The sequence below is a fragment of the Capra hircus genome, chromosome 26 (assembly GCF_001704415.2).
Source record: "Capra hircus breed San Clemente chromosome 26, ASM170441v1, whole genome shotgun sequence".
NCBI lineage: Eukaryota > Metazoa > Chordata > Mammalia > Artiodactyla > Bovidae > Capra > Capra hircus.
Window position 1 is genome coordinate 35,473,239 of NC_030833.1, and position 18,128 is coordinate 35,491,366.

General features: G+C 40.0%; 1 pseudogene; it reads right to left on the reverse strand.

Annotated features, from left to right (window-relative positions):
- Positions 1 to 9,757, reverse strand: part of LOC102186178 — a 30,206-nt pseudogene extending 20,449 nt beyond the window's left edge.

Here is an 18,128-nt window from a genome sequence, read left to right on the forward strand (position 1 = left end):
CATAGTAACTATTTGTGTGAGCTGTTTTATGACAGGAGGTTCCTGGTAAGGAACAGGGAACTAGTAAGCCTCCACCAACCAGAAGAGTTTGGGAAAGGTCAAAAGGAGACACCACCTGTCCAACCACCTCCCAGAATCCTTCTCTTTAGCATCCATCTTGGCTGAACAAGGCATGCACCACCAGGAAGGACTCTGAGTCAGAACGATTGGCTAAGGACAACCAAGAAACTAATCCCATCACCATAAAACCCAAGACTGCAAGCCATTTGACAGAGCAGTTCTGGGTTCCCTTACCCTACTGCTCTCCACCCGGGTGCCCTTTCCCAATAAAATCTCTTGCATTGTCAGCACATGTGTCTCCTCCGACAATTCATTTCCGAGTGTTAGACAAGAGCCCAGTTTCAGGCATTGGAAGGGGTCCCTCTTCCTGCAACAATTCCTCAAGAAGAAAGGACGTTGGCCTCACCTGAACCTATGGAGAGCTCAGAATCCTGAAGTTTTCATTCAGTTTTTCCATTAGATTTAGAAAAGTCTGATCTTTATAATCAAAACGGTTCTGGAAAATAATGGAGCAGATCACACTTCAGGGAGCACAGCAGAGGATGAAAGTGGGATCACTGCTGCTGCTAAGTCACTTCAGTCCTGTCCGACTCTGTGCGACCCCATGGACCACAGCCCACCAGGTTCCTCCGCCCATGGGATTTTCCAGGCAAGAGTATTGGAGTGGGGTGCCATTGCCTCCTCCGAAGTGGGATTGCAGGGTGAGGCTAAAAAATCAGAAACAATTTTAAGACACCATTGAAATATACAGATGAAACATTTGGTGTTTGTGATAACATGTGAAAGTTGTTTTAGAAACTTTAAACAATATCGTATCTACCAATTCCCTTAACAAATATTCAACAAACATAAAATCAACACTTCACTTTTTACTTAAAATGAGTAGATTTCAGCACAGGTAATTAAATAATGGGTTGTTTTTTATTATTCAATTCACTTCCGCTGCCTTTTCTTGTACCCTTTCACCCAAGATGCCTGTTAATTTGAAGAGAAAATGGTGAAAATTAAAGAGGTCATTTAAAAATATCATTTAGTAACTGTTAGGTAGGTAGAACAGGGAAAAGGAGTCCAAAATGGGGGTGGCTAAAGACAAGGAAGGGAAAAACCCGTGAAAATGAAACAAAAGAAGGTCCGAGGACCTGAGTGAGGACCTCAGGTAAAACAGACAACACTCCTGGCTGGCCCAATTTACATAGGACAAGCCCAGGGAGAGATAAACATATAAATAGAAGAGCCAAAGCTAGCTCTCTCTCTCCCGTGCGCTGGGGCACTCTTCTCGTGTCTTTAGATGGACGTGCTCTCACGCCGCAAAGATGGATTTTCCTGCTATCTTCTAAATAAAATAGAGCTGTAACACTGAGCTGTAACACTGATTTGTCTAAGAGCTATAACACGGTCCATTTGAGACCTGAGAGCTATAACACAGTCTGTCCAAGACCTGAGAGCTGTGACTCGCCGAGGGGGCTTTAATGTCCGTCACTCCAAATCTTTGTTGTGACGAGACAAAGAATCGAGGAACATATACTCGCATGACATAACTAAAGTTATGAGTGCTGAATATCATCTGTCTGGAAAGCCTGTAGGAAATTAAGCACTGATATACAAAGGAGAATAATTAGGGACCTCAAAATATTTTTTGCTTAATGATCAGCTGAAAGAATCACATGTAGGATCAGAAGAGGTGAAGCTAACATGAGAGAGTTGTGGTTCATAAGGTTCAAGCCTCTGGGCTCATTGAATTCATTCCTTTTATATGCACCTTTAGCTATCAGAGCCAAATCCTGTTTCTTGATTGTTTACATCCTTAATTCCTGGTTTACAGTCAGGGGTGGCAGATGTGGCAAACGGCTGCTTCCTGCATCCACCCCTCCCCCACCACACCCCCAGCTCCTCAGCAATCACCGCGGGGGGTGGTGGCATCTGTTGGATCACAGGCATTGTGGTCCCTTTTGAGAGCCCTCACATTTGGAGGCCCCAAATCGCTGAAGTCTGTGATATTTCTTGCCCTCCAATACGGCAGGAAATATTTCATTTCACAGTTTTAATAAATTCTCATTTTTTCCCCATCATTTAAATCAAGTTAATCATATGTCCAATGAAGGGCTCACTTTTTTTTTAATCTGAAGTATAGCTGAGTTACAATATATTAGTTTAAGGTGTACAACTGAAAATGTGATTCAGTACTCTTTATTGGTGAACTTAATATATATGAGCGGGAATTTAAAGCACAGGAAGAGAAAAGGAAAAAACGTAGCTCAAAAAGTCAGTCACTGAAATCAAGCAAGATCTCTAAAACAAAGGGGACTCAGTTGGGGGAGGCAACCAGCTCTTCATCTAATCCTGTGGCTGTTTATCTGAGACAGTTAGCTTTGGATGCCCCTTTGAAATGGATGCCTCAGCCATCAAGGATCAAATCAGACACTTGCATTACAAAATAGTGGGAAAATTGTCAAGATTTATATATACTCCAAATTAGAAAATGCAAATCAGAAGCAAGAGATATCACCTATTCTATCTGTTAGAATAGGCACTATCCAAAAAAAAGAAGAAGGATGAAGGAATAAAAGGAAGGAGCGGGAGGGAGTGGAGAAGAAAATAACAACTGTTGGTGAGGGTGGGGAGGTAGAATACTACTACCAGAAGCTCCTGTGGAAAACACTAGGATGGTTTCCAAATAATTAAAACTAGAATTACCGTATTACCCAGCAATCCCCTTTCTGAGTTTCTATTCAGAAGAACTGACTCAAACTTTCAAAGAGATATTTGTACTTCCGTAACCTTAAAAGTTGAGGTAAAACAATCTAAATACCCCCCCCATGATTAATGAATAAAGAAAACATGTAAATATAAATACTGGAATAGTATTCAGCCACAAAAATGAAACAAATCTTCCCACATGATACAACATACATGAACCTTGAGCAAACTGTACTTAGTGAAAAAAGCCAATCACAGTAGAACAAAAGATTCATGATTCCCCTTATACGAAATATCTAAATGAGTCAAACTTACAGAAACCAGAAGTATCCATCTGGCCAAAAACTTCCTTTGTTGAAGTCAAAAAAAAAAAAGACATCTTTCATTTTCACCAAGAACTTTATTGAACAACATATTCACCATTTGTTCCCCTACCTTCTGCAATTTTTCACGCAGCTTCATATTTCCATCTTCCTAAACCTTTTTGGTTTTAGCAAAGAAATGTTCCAAGGATCCTTTACAGTCTTCCATGGAACTGAAAATTTTTCCATTAGGAGAATTTTTTAAAAACCAAAGTAAATTGATATCCGAAGGCACAATGTCCAGTGAGTATGGCAGCTGAATCAGAACTTCCCAGCCAAGGTGTAAAGTTTCTGCCTGGTCATCAAAGAAACGTGGTTTTGTATTATCCACATGCAAATTTATGCATTTTCAGTTGATTAATTCCAGACATTTTTCATCAAGTGCTAACTCGAAGCAGTACTTGGGGGAATTAATTGTTTGGTTTTCCAGAAGAAGCTCATAATAGAGTTTCACCATAAACATAACATTACCTTCTTTGCATCTTCATGGCCTGGTGTGGTTGGTGGTGACTCATTTGCTTGCTTCATGATCTCTTCCATTCCACATTATTTTTCAGCATCCACTTTTCATCACTCATCATAATTTGTTTTAAAAATGAATGTTTTAATTACATTTAAGTAGAGAGTTGCACGTGGAAATACAGTCAAGGTTTTTTTCCCATAAAATTATCTATGTGATTGTTAGGTAGGTAGAATAGGGAAAAGGAGTCCAAAATGGCAGTGGCTAAAAGACAAGGAAGGGAAAAGCCTGCGAAAATAGAACAAAGGAAGGTCCGAGGACCACAGTGAGGACCTCAGGTAAAACAAACAACACTCCTGGCTGGCCCCATTTACATAGGACAGGCCCAGGGAGAGAGAAACATATAAAAAGAGGAGCCAAAGCTAGCTCTCTCTCTCTCTCCTGCGCGCTGGGGCAGTCTTCTCTTCACGTCTTTGGATCAACGTGCCCTCATGTCTCTAAGATGGATTTTCCTGCTATCTTCTAAATAAAATAGAGCTGTAACACTGAGCTGTAACACTGATTTGTCTAAGAGCTATAACATAGTCCTTTCAAGACCTGGGAGCTATAACACGGTCTCTCCAAAACCCAAGAGCTGTGACACGCCATGGGGGCTTTAATGTCCGTCACTCCAAATCTTTGTTGTGACAAGACAAAAACTAAGGAACATACACTCGCGTGACATGATTAACATAACCAAGCTGGTGAAACTGATTTTCAATGCTTAATTTGGTATGCTTAATTTGAGTATGTTGGCTATCTTCCACCTGGATTGTTCTCAATAATTGATCACTATCAACTTCAGTCGATCTACCTGGTCAGGAATTATCATCCAGCAAGAAATCTCCAACATGAAACTTTGCAAACCACTTTTCACATGTTCAATCCGCTATATCACCTTCTCCAAACACTACGCAAATCCTTTTTGTGCTTCAGTTACGTTTTTACCTTTCTTGAAATAATAAAGCATCACATGGCAAAAACATTGCATTTTCTTCCATCTTCAATATTCAAATAGCTACACAAAAATTCACTTTCTGCCATTAGTGTGGTATCATCTGCATATATGAGGTTGTTGTTATTTCTCCTGGCAATCTTGATTCCAGATTGTGATTCATCCAGCCTGGCAATTCACACCAGGGAATCCCGACCTCTGCATAGAAGTTAAATAAGCAGGGTGACAAGATACAGCTTTGTTGTACTCCTTTCCCAATTTTTAACAGTCCATGTTACATGTCCACTTCTAATCATTGCTTCTTGACTTGTATACAGGTCTCTCAGGAGATGAGTAAGGTGGTCTGGTATTACCATTTCTTTAAGAATTTTCCATAGTTTGTTGTGATCCACACAGTCAAAGGCTTTAGTGTAGTCAATAAAGAAGAAGCAGATGTTTTTCTAGAACTCCCTTCCTTCTCCATGATCCAAAAAATGTTGGCAATCTGATCTGTTTCAGATTGCCTTCCTCTGCCTCTTCAAAACCCAACTTGTACATCTGGAAGCTCTCTGTTCATATACTGCTGAAGCCTAACTTGAAGGATTTTGTGCATTACCTTGGTAGCATGTGAAATTGTATGGAAGTCTGAACATTCTTTGGCATTGCCTTTCTTTAGGATTAGAATGAAAACTGACTTTTTCCAATCCTGTGGCCACTGCTGAGATTTCCAAATTTACTGATATACTGAGTGCAGCACTTTAACAGCATCATCTTTTAGGATTTTAAATAGCTTAGCTGGAATTCCATTACCTCCATTAATTTTGTAATAATGCTTCCTAAGGCCCACTTGACTTCACACTCCAGGATGTCTGGCTCTAGGTGAGTGACCATACCTTTTCCCTATTCTAACCACACATTGTGGTTATTCAGGTAATTAAGACCTTTTTGTACAGTTCTCCTGTGTATTCTTGCTACCTCTTCTTAATCTCTTCTGCTTCTGTTAGGTCCTTACCGTCTGTCCTTTATTGTACCCATCTTTGCATGAAATGTTCCCTTGTCATCTCCAATTTTCTTGAGGAGATGTTCTATTATTTTCCTCTCTTTCTATGCATTGTTCATTCAAAAAGGCCTTTTTATTTCCCCTTGCTATTCTCTGGAACTCTGCATTTAGTTGGGTATATCTTTCCCTTTCTCCCTTGCCTTTTGCTTCTTTTCTTTCCTCAGCTATTTTTAAAGCCTCCTCAAACAACCACTTTGCATTCTTGCATTTCTTTTCCTTTGGAATGATTTTGGTCACTGTCTCTTATACAATAGTTATAATGTACAAGTATAATGTCATGTACAATATACATGTATAATGTCCATCCATAGTTATAATGCACACTTAATTTGTTAAGATCATAGATCTCATGTTATATAGTTTTTTTACTACAAATTTTTGTAAAATGTTGGAACAAATGGTTAAGGTATGGAACTATGCCAGGCTTCATTAAGGAGCTTCTATGCCAGGTTCCTTTTAAATTACAGAGATCTAAGTTTAAAACAACTTTTATTTTGGCTAGATAGATAAAGGGCAATTTTGAAAGCCTTGGGCATTTCTTTGTCAATATGTGATTCACAGTAAATCCGATTCAAGTCTTTCATTTAATATAGAAGAAAGAATTTTAAAACAGAATAATTTGAAATGAACTGAAAATCAGAGTCCTTGTAATAACCATTGTACAGCTAATAGTGGGAAGTAAATAATTACCATATATTTGTTATCAAAATCCAGTAAAGAGGGGGCAATGTTTAGCAAACTGAAAGCAAAGCCACATTTCATTCAGAGAAGACCGGGTAGCAGTTACTGATAATCCTAAAGTCAAGTTAAACCAAACATTTTCGAACTTGGTATTTGTGTATTTTGCAGAATTATGATGCAGCAAGTATTTATTCAAAGTTTATAAATAACTGTATATATAAATGAATACACTAAGTATTAAGTAACAAGAAATAAGGAAAGCTGATATTTTTAAATGGTACTGTCTGCACAGAGAAATCAAAATTGGTAAGAACTGTACTAAGATATGCCTAAGAAAATAAAATCATAGATAGTATCACTCTTGGTCAGAACTACAGGCCTGGGCCCTCAGATGCGTCTGTGATGCTTAATATATAAATAAAGTTCAGTTACATAACATACAAGTCACACGTTTCATGCTACATAAGGGCATGATGAGGTCATTCCAACCCTGTCCACTTAACAAATATTCCCTGCTGAAAGGCTCTGAAATAGACAACCACATTTATGCTATGGAAAAACAATGTTATCTAATGCTTTCAGGAAGTAATTCAAAACCATTCCTTGTGACTTCTGACTTGAAAAGAAGTTCGGGATTACAATTAAATAAGCAATATCCACACTGCACGGAGTGGGAGTACACATATGACAAGCACAGATACACAAAAGCTCCCTTGGCTCTCTCTTCTTCACACTCCCCGCCTCCACAGAAGGGCCGACAACCACAGCCCATGTGAAAGATGTGGCCTCTCCTGAAGTGTTTCCAAGGATATCAACAGAGAAGACAGCAGTCTGTTAAGGTCAGAGTTACAGAGCACAGAATCACCCACCGTTGGTTTTCCGCAGCTCCTCCACCAGGCAGCGCGCTTCCTCTTGAACGCGGTCCTCGATGCTCCTCTTCCCCATCCCGAAATTCCACAGCGTCATGAGGGAGAAGCACCGGGTCTCCTTCCATCTCTTCTCGTTGCTGAAGAGGATTCCTGCCAGGAGGAGAAACAAAAACTAGGAGGGAGGCCCTAGGCAAGGAGGAGTGAGCTGACAGTTGGCAGCCTTTCAGGTAGACCAACATCTGCTGCCAGGTTCTTCAAATTCCTTTAATCTACCCTCTCCATCCCCAATGCCAATGCTGAACACACACACAAGCACACCTACCATGGCCTTTGCTAATTCTTTCAGGCAATGGGAGACTGCCTCTTCCAGAAAACTCTTCTCCCAAATCAGAGTTTCCTTCACTGCTTCATATCCATACAACACCACGGTGGGCTTCATGCCAAAATACACAGTGAACGCAGGGCCATAGGCTTCTGAGAGCTGGGAAAGGAGATGCATGTAATACCAAAATAGGTCACAACTTGATAAAATATAATACCTGACTCAGAATATATTATCATCACACTTTTACATTTCTATTCTTCCACAAACAGCCTAAAATATTTCTGAATACATAAGTATTATAGTAATTGTTACAGTTTCCACTTTATAGACGGGATTCAAGTAACTGGTACACAGATTGTAATTGATCCACATATCAGCACCTTCAGCAGGTTTATTCGCCCCAACGTATAAATAAGGAAACTGAGGTTGAGGATTTCAATTCATTTCCAGCATTCCATGGCTAAATATAGAAGATTCAAATTTGAAACCCTTCTTACTCAATCTCTGATCCTTGAGCAATGTATCAAAGCCTCCAGGCCCACCTTTAAACCAACAGCCACCTGCCTGCTTCAGAATCACCACAGGGCAGTCATTAGAATTCTGATTCTGTAGCCCAAAGATGAATATTAGACATCTGTATTTTAAAAAATAAGTGCAGATAACTCTAATGCCCAGCACAGTTTGAGATCCACTGGTATTAGTAACACAGAAACAATAGAAGTATCACAGAGACAGTGCCAGGACATGCAGCATCTCATGGAAGAGCAACTCCTTCCAGACTGCAGAATTCACAGGGCACAGACAGCAGCTTCCTGCAGAATGTAAATGAACGCTCTTGCCGCCGACTGGGCCCTGACTGACGACTTTTCCTTTCATTCACTCATGCTGGTTCTGATTCCAAGCTAATTCCTTAACCTCAGGCACAATGCTCTTTTTCAGATAAGTCCTATTTTCCTGGCCATCTGAAGGAAACACATAGCTTATATAGCATATGACTTCTGGAAGAAACTCTTGAATCACAAAACACTTCACTTACCATTTACCTTCTGTCCCAAATCATAGTAAATGGCTATGAAATAAAGAAGGGAAGCAATACTCCCAGCTTCTGACACTTTTATTTCAACCATACAAAGAGCTCAACATTTCTCTACTCACAAAACTCTACTCTGTTCCTCTACTTATGACAATGACATACCTGAAAAGGCAAGAGAAGTAACAGTATTTGCAGGGATTAATTTGCTACACAAGGACCTATTTAGACAATGTGCCCCCAGAAATATGTATTAGTATCATGTGCGTGTGTTAGTCAGTTCAGTTTAGTCTCTCAGTCGTGTCTGACTCTTTGTGACCCCAAGGACTGCAGCACACCAGGCTTCCCTGTCCATCAGCAAATCCCAATATGCTCAGACTCATATCCATCAAGTTGGTGATGCCATCCAACCCATCTCATCCTCTGTTATCCTCTTCTCCTCCTGCCTTCAATCTTTCCCAGCATCAGGGTCTTTTCCAATGAGTCAGTTTTTCACATCAGGTGGCCAAAGTATTGTAGTTTCAGCTTCCAGTGAATATTCAGGACTGATTTCCTTTAGGACTGACTGGTGTATTAGTCAGTCATGACCAACTCTTTGTGACCCCATGGACTATAGCCTGCCAAGCTCCTCGGTCCATGGAATTCTCCTGACAAGAATATGGGAATGGGTAGCTATTCCCTTCTTCAGGGGATCTTCCTGACCCAGGGGTGGGGTCAAACCCTGGTCTCCCACATTGTAAGCAGATTCTTTACTCTCTGAGCCACTGTGCGTGCATGCTAAGTTGCTTCAGTCGTGTCCAACTCTTCGTAACCCTGTGGACTGTAGCCTGCCAGGCTCCTCTGTCCATGGGATTCTCCAGGAAAGAACACTGGAGTGGGTTGTGGTGCCTTCCTCCAGGGAATCTTCCCGACCCAGGGATCAAACCTGAGTCTTTTAAGTCTCCTGCATTGACAGGCAGGTTCTTTACCTCTAGCACCACCTGGGAAACCCCACGGCAGCCCATTAGTGTCATAACTGGGCTTAATTTACTTACTGTTTGCAAGCCACTGGAGGAGCATAAAACCTACTTACATTGCTTAAGGATTTGCTGATGTCATTAACATCTAACTGTAGCATATTTTCAAGAATTGGGAGAGGAGTAGGTCCGGGCAGGAGCTTCCCTTTCCCAGAGCTTTGTTTCCAGAGTAACAGGAGAAGCAGACAGGAGAGATAGAGCACCAGGACCACAGCCAGATCCATCGATACCTTCTCTTCTCACTCTCAAGATTGTGAGCCTGAAATCTAAAGCTTTTATAACAGTCCCTGCTAATTCAATTTGCACCTGTCTTAGGTGTAAAGAGATCAATCAATTAAACCCACTTTGGACTCTCTTCTGTGGGACTTTGCCACTCTGACAAAAACAGAAACAAACTGTTCTTTAGTCTTGTTTTCTCTGTGTTCAATGATGACTCTAGAGATTCTGGTTTATTTGTACTGGGTTGGGGTCCAGGTATTGCTAATTTAAAAATTATGTGCTTCTAACACACAACCAGATTGAGAATTATTGACATAAATAGTTTGATGCCAAAAAGGCTCAAAACTCTGGACTGGAGTCAACGACCAATTGGGAATTTATGATTTTGAGGAATATTAGCGTATTCTATGTCTTTTATATTTTAAAAGAGTATCTTGTAATGTTATATCTAACACTATCTAATATACACATGTATCTAAAATCTAATTTGTCCTTGAATATGAAAGATTTTATAAAATATTTTAATGTACTGCCAGGGTCCAGCCCTGGTGGATCCAGAGTAATTCGAAGCGGAGACAGAATTGGCATCCTAGGAAAAAACTTATTTAATTACAGATATAGAGAGAGATTAGAAATGGATAGTGTAGTAGGAAATATTAGTGGAGAAAAGGAGGCTGAATAACTTGGTTTACATGGGATACTAATAAAATTCCAAGACAAGGAATTTGCACCATCTATGTTGGGCCACCAGCGCCACTTGAATATCAGAAGGTGCCCCTCCTTGGGCTCCTTCTTGCGTGGAATTTAAAAGCTGGGGCAAGTAAGTAGACATGGCAAGCACCCATGCTCCAGATGGGAATTCAGCCAGAAAAATGGGGAGGAAGAAAGAAACGACATGGGGGAATCAGTCTTTCCAGAAACTGATCTGATCTCTTTATTTTTTAGGTTTGCTTATATACCTTTTGTTACACATAGAGACAAATGGAAATTTTAAAGTCACACGGGGGTCAGCAGTCCTGACCTTTATCAAAATCAGGTGCTTTACATAAATGTATAAAAAAAGGTCTTAGGGGTTTTACATCATCTTCTGGCCATGAGGCCTGCTGACATTTTATGAGCCTTTCTTTCTGATAACGATCAGTTAACCAGAAAACTTGTTTTTTCCAAGGGTGTTTTTTCTTAAACCAGGCACCACCCTCTGAAGGTACCAGATAAAGTTGCATTCCTATAGGGTGAGGGTGTAGTGGGTTACAACTAAGAAAGGAATTTATTTAGCCTAAGGTTTAACATGATTAATCTTAAAGGTTAATACTTATTTCTCCTGTATGTTAGTTATATTCATTATAAGGGCAGGGAATACGGAGATTTAGCAGCAAATATTGGCTCAACAAATGAAAACCATTCACCAATGTTCCCCTTAAGATCTATTTAGTCTTAAGATAGTGATAAAGTTACATTTTTACACAGCAAGGACACAGTGATTTATAACAAAGTACATTGATCTATAACAAAGGAGAAAATTCATAAAAAGTCCAGTATTGCTAACATCAAAAACTATTATATTTCCTTTTATATATTCCAAATACATTAATATATTCCCAGGTGCCTAAGGATATGGAGGCCTGGTGGCAATCATCGACTCAACAATGAGAAAAGCCCTATGCTAATTAAGATTTTCAAAATACTCCAAACTCTCTGTGCTATTTATGGTTGAGAGGTAGTAAACAATCATGTATGTAGTGGCAAGAGTGTGGATAATCCTGTCACACAAGCTAGTCTGCCAGCAGAGAGGTTTGACCTGAGACATTCTTGTCACACCCAGGAATCTTTATTGACTGGAGCTGCAAGTTTACTCCTTCTCCGAGAGAACCAGTGGGGAACAGCACCCCATAAAGTCAGAGGTGTAGGTGAGAGCATGAAACAGTAAAGTAGGTAGACTCTGGTTTTGGGGGTAGATGCTTGGGAACAGGGGGTTTCCTGAGGCTCGATTCCGCCTTTGCGTGTGCCGAAGCCTCCTTCCTCATGACCTTTGCCATGGGCGGAGTTCCTCACACTGGCTCCCGGCAATGTACTATACTAACATTACAGCTGCCTATACATAAAACAGCTAATGATGACATAGTTAAGATAATTTAAAAATCAAAGTGAAGTTAACTATTGTCCTGGCCACCAGAATGGAAATGGGTAGCCATAGTGGATATGGTTTCAGACATATTTCTGCATATCTGAGAATCTGAATTTTCAGAACTGTATCAAACTCAACGATACCACTAGCCATTTTCAAAACAACATATGGGCACTGTCTGCTTAATGGGCAGTATTTCTTTCCAGAGTGATAAAAATATCTTGGAATTAGATAATGCACAATGTTGTGAATACACTAACACTGTCTAAATGGTGTTCTTTTAAATGGGTAAAATGTCACCTTTAAAAAAAAAGAAAATAGCATATGCTAGCTGCCACCTTGTAGTTTCAAGTAGCCACACACTCCATTCTTTAGTCATTTTGAACCTCAACCTACCCTTGCTTAACCATTAATCCATACAGCTCTAATCCCAGTTCTTGACAAATAATTTATGTAACCCTAAACTCCAGTACTTTGGCCACCTCATGCGAAGAGTTGACTCATTGGAAAAGACTCTGATGCTGGGAGGGATTGGGGGCAGGAGAAGAAGGGGACGACAGAGGATGAGATGGCTGGATGGCATCACTGACTGAATGAAGGTGAGTCTGAGTGAACTCCGGGCGTTGATGATGGACAGGGAGGCCTGGCGTGCTGCAATTCATGGGGTCGCAAAGAGTCAGACATGACTGAGAGACTGAACTGAACTGAACTGAACTGTGCTTTTTACCTTGTTAAGCTTCCCCCACCTCGTAGTCCAGTGGGACACAATTCAAGGTATTCTTCAATTTGCATCTCCTAGGCTACAGTCCTAATCAGGGAAAACTCTAATAAACTTTAATAAACACCTGTTTATTTCAACCAGGTCTCCATTCTTGGAATTTCTGGTTAATATTAACATAATTCAAACAATTTGAATGGCCAAACAGAAATAAAGTAATTAGCTAAGCAAATTTACATGTCTTTTACCCTGATATCTTCAGCCGCCCTCCCCTGCCCACAAAAAAAAAAAAAAAAAAAAAAAAAAACAGAAAGAAAGAAAGAAAGAAAAGAAATATACCGGAAATAGGGATTATTATTTTGTATTTTTTTCAGATGGAGGAAAGAGAGATTCTGGGAGAACAGGAAGCCTGTCCTGTGTGTCCTGTGTCACGAGGCTCATAATTAATAAAACTAAGATTTCATTTAAAATCTTAGTTTTTTAAGATCTTCTGATGTCCATCAGATGTCCGTCACACCATAGTTGCTTCAAGAACAAATTTAGCAGGACAACTAAAACCCTGTGGACACAAATAATCAATAAGCAGTTTATAATAAGGAACAGAAGGAAGTTTTATTCAAGCAAAACTGAGGTCTATACCACAGAGAGAGCCTCTCAGTAGCTTTGAAAAATAGCTCTAGAGAAGCATGGTTTTCAGTACTGTTTTACAACTTGTCAGAAAAAAGAATACACATCAAACATGACATGGGAACATTCCTTCAAAGTTTCCAAAGAGACAGGTCAGCACATGCCCAGAGAGTTAGTATGACTTTGGCATCTGGGAAGAGAGCCTTAACTTTGATGGCATTTGAAGGGAGGCATTGTATCCCTATCTTCAAAGTGGACATTCTTTACCTCTGGATAATGCACTCTTTAAGAATTAAAGCAGATATACAAGGTATAAAAACAGACCACAAGACAGGCTGTTCTAGCTATCATAAAGTTCATGTCAAACCATGTATAAGCCAGAATGACTTCCCCATACCTGAATATGTGAAAGTTTCTTCCACTATCCCCAGATATATTACTCTGAATATATACCCCACTGACCACAAAATAACAGGCTTCACATTAAACAGATGTCTCCTACTTGAGTCCAAGGAAAAAAGGGTCACAGATTCTCAAAACAAGAAATCAAAAATAGGTATTCTCCCCTCTCCATCACTGCAGAGGTAAAACTTACTCAAGTAACTGAGGGAAGAGCCAATCTCAAGAATTTAGTAGGGAAAGCTTGAGAAACTATGACTCCAGCCTTCCAGCTGCTTCCAGATACAATTGCTTCTGTTGCCTTTTGAAGTCTGTCTTTGTCAGAAGCAACAGAATGAAGTTTGCACAATGCTAACCAAAATTTTAGAAAAAACCTAATTGAAATAAAAAGGTGTCCACTGAGGGTTTGTTAGGACTGTAGCCCAGAAGACACAGGCTCAAGAAGCACTTGAATTGTGTTCCACTGGACTACAAAATGGTGAAGATTATAAAGGGGAAGATTGCAAGAGTATGGTTAGACACATGAGTTACTTATTAAGAATCAAAATTGGATATGGCAATGGGTAAAAGTTTCTGTTACATAAACTTTGGTTGGGCTCAGAAACAGTTGCACAATTACAAGGGAAGACCTTTAGAACATAAGGGTGCAGCTGGCAGGTGTTGCTATGAACAGGGCTGATCCTGTCCTTGGGTCTGGTACAGGTCAAAGGGATTTCAAGTTCTCAGAAGTGCAGAGACATGCTGGAGACCAGATCCTCAACTGCCTCCTATTTTTGTATGCCTGAACTGTGATTATGTTCAGTCGCTCAGTCATGTCTAACTCTTTTGTGACCCCATGGACTGTAGCCCACCAGGCTCCTCTTTCCATGGGATTTCCCAGGCAAAAATACTGGAATGGGTTGCCATTTCCTCCTCCAGGGGGTCTTCCTGATCCAGGATTGAACCTGTGTCTCCTGCATTTCCTGCATTGGCAGGTGGATTCTTTACCACTAAGTCACCTGGGAATCCTGTGATTACTCCATTATAATTTCAATTTATCATCAACAGCAAGGAAGGGAGATTTTACACAGAACAACACATATGGATTCAGTGGAGGATGGGAGGCAAGGACTTCATTAAACAGACCTACAGCATGGAACCACTATAACATGCAGACCAGAACAGGAGATGACAGTCGTCATGAAGATCTAAATATCACTGGAAAGGTAAACATCACTAGATCACAATGACAATGTTTTACAAACGTGTTCTACAACATACCATTATATTTGTTCAAAATTGATTACTGAAGTTATTCCTAAGCTCTTTTAGTAAGGAAAAACAAGTTTTTGTTAAGAGCTAATACCTGAAAATTCCCTGGGAGCTCAGCCGATAAAGAATCTGCCTGCAATGCAGGGGACCCAGGTTTGATCCCTGGGTCACTAAGATCCCCTAGAGAAGGAAATGGCAACTCACTCCAGCATTCTTGCCTGGGGAATCCCATGGACAGAGAAGCCTGGTGGGCTACAGTCCATGGGGTCTCAAGAGTCAAACACGACTTAGCAACTAAACCAAGAGCTAATTACAAAATGCGTTATTCCTCATGTTTACACGCATTCATATCTTATTCACATTAAATAGAGAATTTTCACACCATACTATCTCTTATGAGTATCTCAACTACCTTTCCCAAAGGTAAAATTATTTCCAGTTCATGGATGGGCCTTGGAGATTCAGTTCCTGAGCTAAGGACACGGCACCTACAGGTGGTCGAGTTGAGACTGGGATCCACATCTCCAAGCAAACACTCAGTTCACCAGGGTCACCACACTTACTGCATATGTACCATGATTCAATATTCTGTGACTCATCCTAGTCAATGAATTTTCAAATATGTTAACTGAGTTAATAAAGACTGCACCAGCTGATTAAAGTGGGGGTCAGGAAAGTTTAGTTTTGTAACCTATAAACTTGAATGAGTACAAGACACGGTGTACCATTCAACTAGAAAAGAAGGAGAAGTAGTAACTTGCTGCCTAACTTACAGAGGTCTAAACTCTACTTGATTTTGATGAAATAAATTCAGTCACTTTCTTTAGAGCAATTTTATTCCTTGAGAAATCAGTGTGCTTGCTCTGCTTAACATTCCTTCTGTTAAAGTCATTTCTTTTTATAGAGTGAAAGAGTCAAAGATAACTTAAAGGCTGAAAGTATCTCTGAGATCAGTTAATCTAGCCTTTATTTTAATGAGCAATTAATGACAGTGGATAAAGTGTCCTCACTACATTCTTACAAGGCCTTCGGTTAGAATCTGTTTTTCAACTCCCAGTTCAATGACATCTCACATCAAATAGCATTCCTGTTGTCCAAATGATTAGAAGAGCATAAATATTAAGTCCTCCACTGTCACAGAGTAATGCAAACTTCAGGTTGGCTGGAGTTGAGGGTTAGGGGTTTTCTTTTTAAAGAATAGAATTTATTTTTTAACAGCAGTTTTAGGCTCACAGTAAAACTATGCAGAAAGTACACAGTGGTCACACATACACACACACACACAGCCTATCCCACCACCAGCAACCCACACCAATGTGGTACACTTATTACTATTAATGATGTAATATCAACACATGTTAAATCAAAGTTCACAGATTATATTAGGATTCACTCTTAATTTTGTACATTCTACGGATTTTGACAAATGTAGCATGAGCATGTATCCACCACTAAAGTATTATACAAAATGATTTCACCTGAAAGTTCTCTGTGCTCCATCTATCTGTCCCTCCTTCCCAAGCCCCTGGAAACCACCGATCTTGTATTGTCTCCATAATTTTCTATAATGTTACAGAGTTAGAATTACACAATATGTAGCATTCAAATTGGTTTCTTTCACTTAGTAATGTGCTCAGGGTTCTTTTCATGGCTTGCCACCATTTTTTTTTAACAATGAATAATATTCCATTCAATTGATATATCATTCTTTATACTTCAACAACTGAAGGACATCTCAACTGCTCCCAAGTTTTGACATAAATTTATAAATAAAACAACTATAAAAATTAATTTTCTGAATAAACATGTTTTTATAAAAAGGTAATTAAAAACATTAATGTGCAAGTTTTTGTGCAGATGTAAGTTCTCAACTCATTTGAGTAAATTCCAAGGAGTATGACTGCTGGATCATATGGTAAGAACATGTTTCACTTTTTAAGGAACTGCTGCTGCTGCTACTGCTGCTAAGTCGCTTCAGTCGTGTCCGACTCTGTGCGACCCCACAGATAGCAGCCCACCAGGCTCCCATCTCTGGGATCCTCCAGGCAAGAACACTGGAGTGGGTTGCGCTTTCCTTCTCCAAGGCATGGAAGGAAAAGTGAAAGTGAAGTCGCTCAGTTGTGTCCGACTCTTAGCGACCCTATGGACTGCAGCCTACCAGGCTCCTCCACCCATGGGATTTTCCAGGCAAGAGTACTGGAGTGGGGTGCCATTGCTAACTCTTCCAAAGTGACTATACCATTTTGCATCCCACCAGTAAAGACTTTCATGATTGGAGAAGGAAATGGCAACCCACTCCAGTATTCTTCCCTGGAAAATCCCAGGGACAGAGGAGCCTGTTGGGCTGCTGTCTATGGGGTCGCACAGAGTCGGACACGACTGAGGCAACTTAGCAGCAACAGTAAAGACTAACAAATCTTGCAGCTCCACATATTTGTCAATATTTGGTTTTGCCAGTGATTTGGACTTTACCATTTTATAATGTGTGTTTCCCAGGTGGCACAAGTGGTAAAGAATCCATCTGCAAGTTCATGAGACACAAGAGACATGGGTTTGATCCCTGAGTTGGGAAGATCCCCTGGAGAAGGAAATTGCAACCAACTCCAGTATTCTTGCCTGGAAAATTCCATGGGCAGAGGAGCCTAGTGGGCTACAGTCTATGGAGCTGCAAAGAACTGGACACAACTGAGCACACGCACACACATAATGTGTGTTCAGTTCAATAATGTGTGTAGCGGTATCTAATTGCAAGTCTCTGATTACATATGATGTTGAGCATTTTTCACCTGCCTATTTGCCCCTTGGATATCTTCTTTGCTAATGTTTTTGTTCAGATATTTTGCACATTTTAAAAATCAGGTTGTTATATTTCTGACTGTTGAGTTTTAATTAAGAGCTCTTTGTTTATTCTGGGTAACAGTCTTTCACCAGATATGCCTTTTGCAAATGCTTTATCCCAGTCTGTAGCTTGTCTCTTCCTTCCATTGACAGTATATATCACAAAGTAGAAGGTTTTCGTTTTAGTGAACTCCAAATTATCAATTATTTTTGTGGATTATGCTTCAGAGATAAATCTCAAAGGTCATCACCTAGTCAAGGTAATCTGTATTTTCTCTCATGTGATCTCCTAGGAATTAAAATTGTGCACTCTGCATTAAGTTCTATGAACCATTTTTAATTTTTGTAAAGGGTGTAAGATCTGCATGTAGATTCTATGTGCATGGGTTTTGCATGTAGGTACACTCTTGCCAGTCAA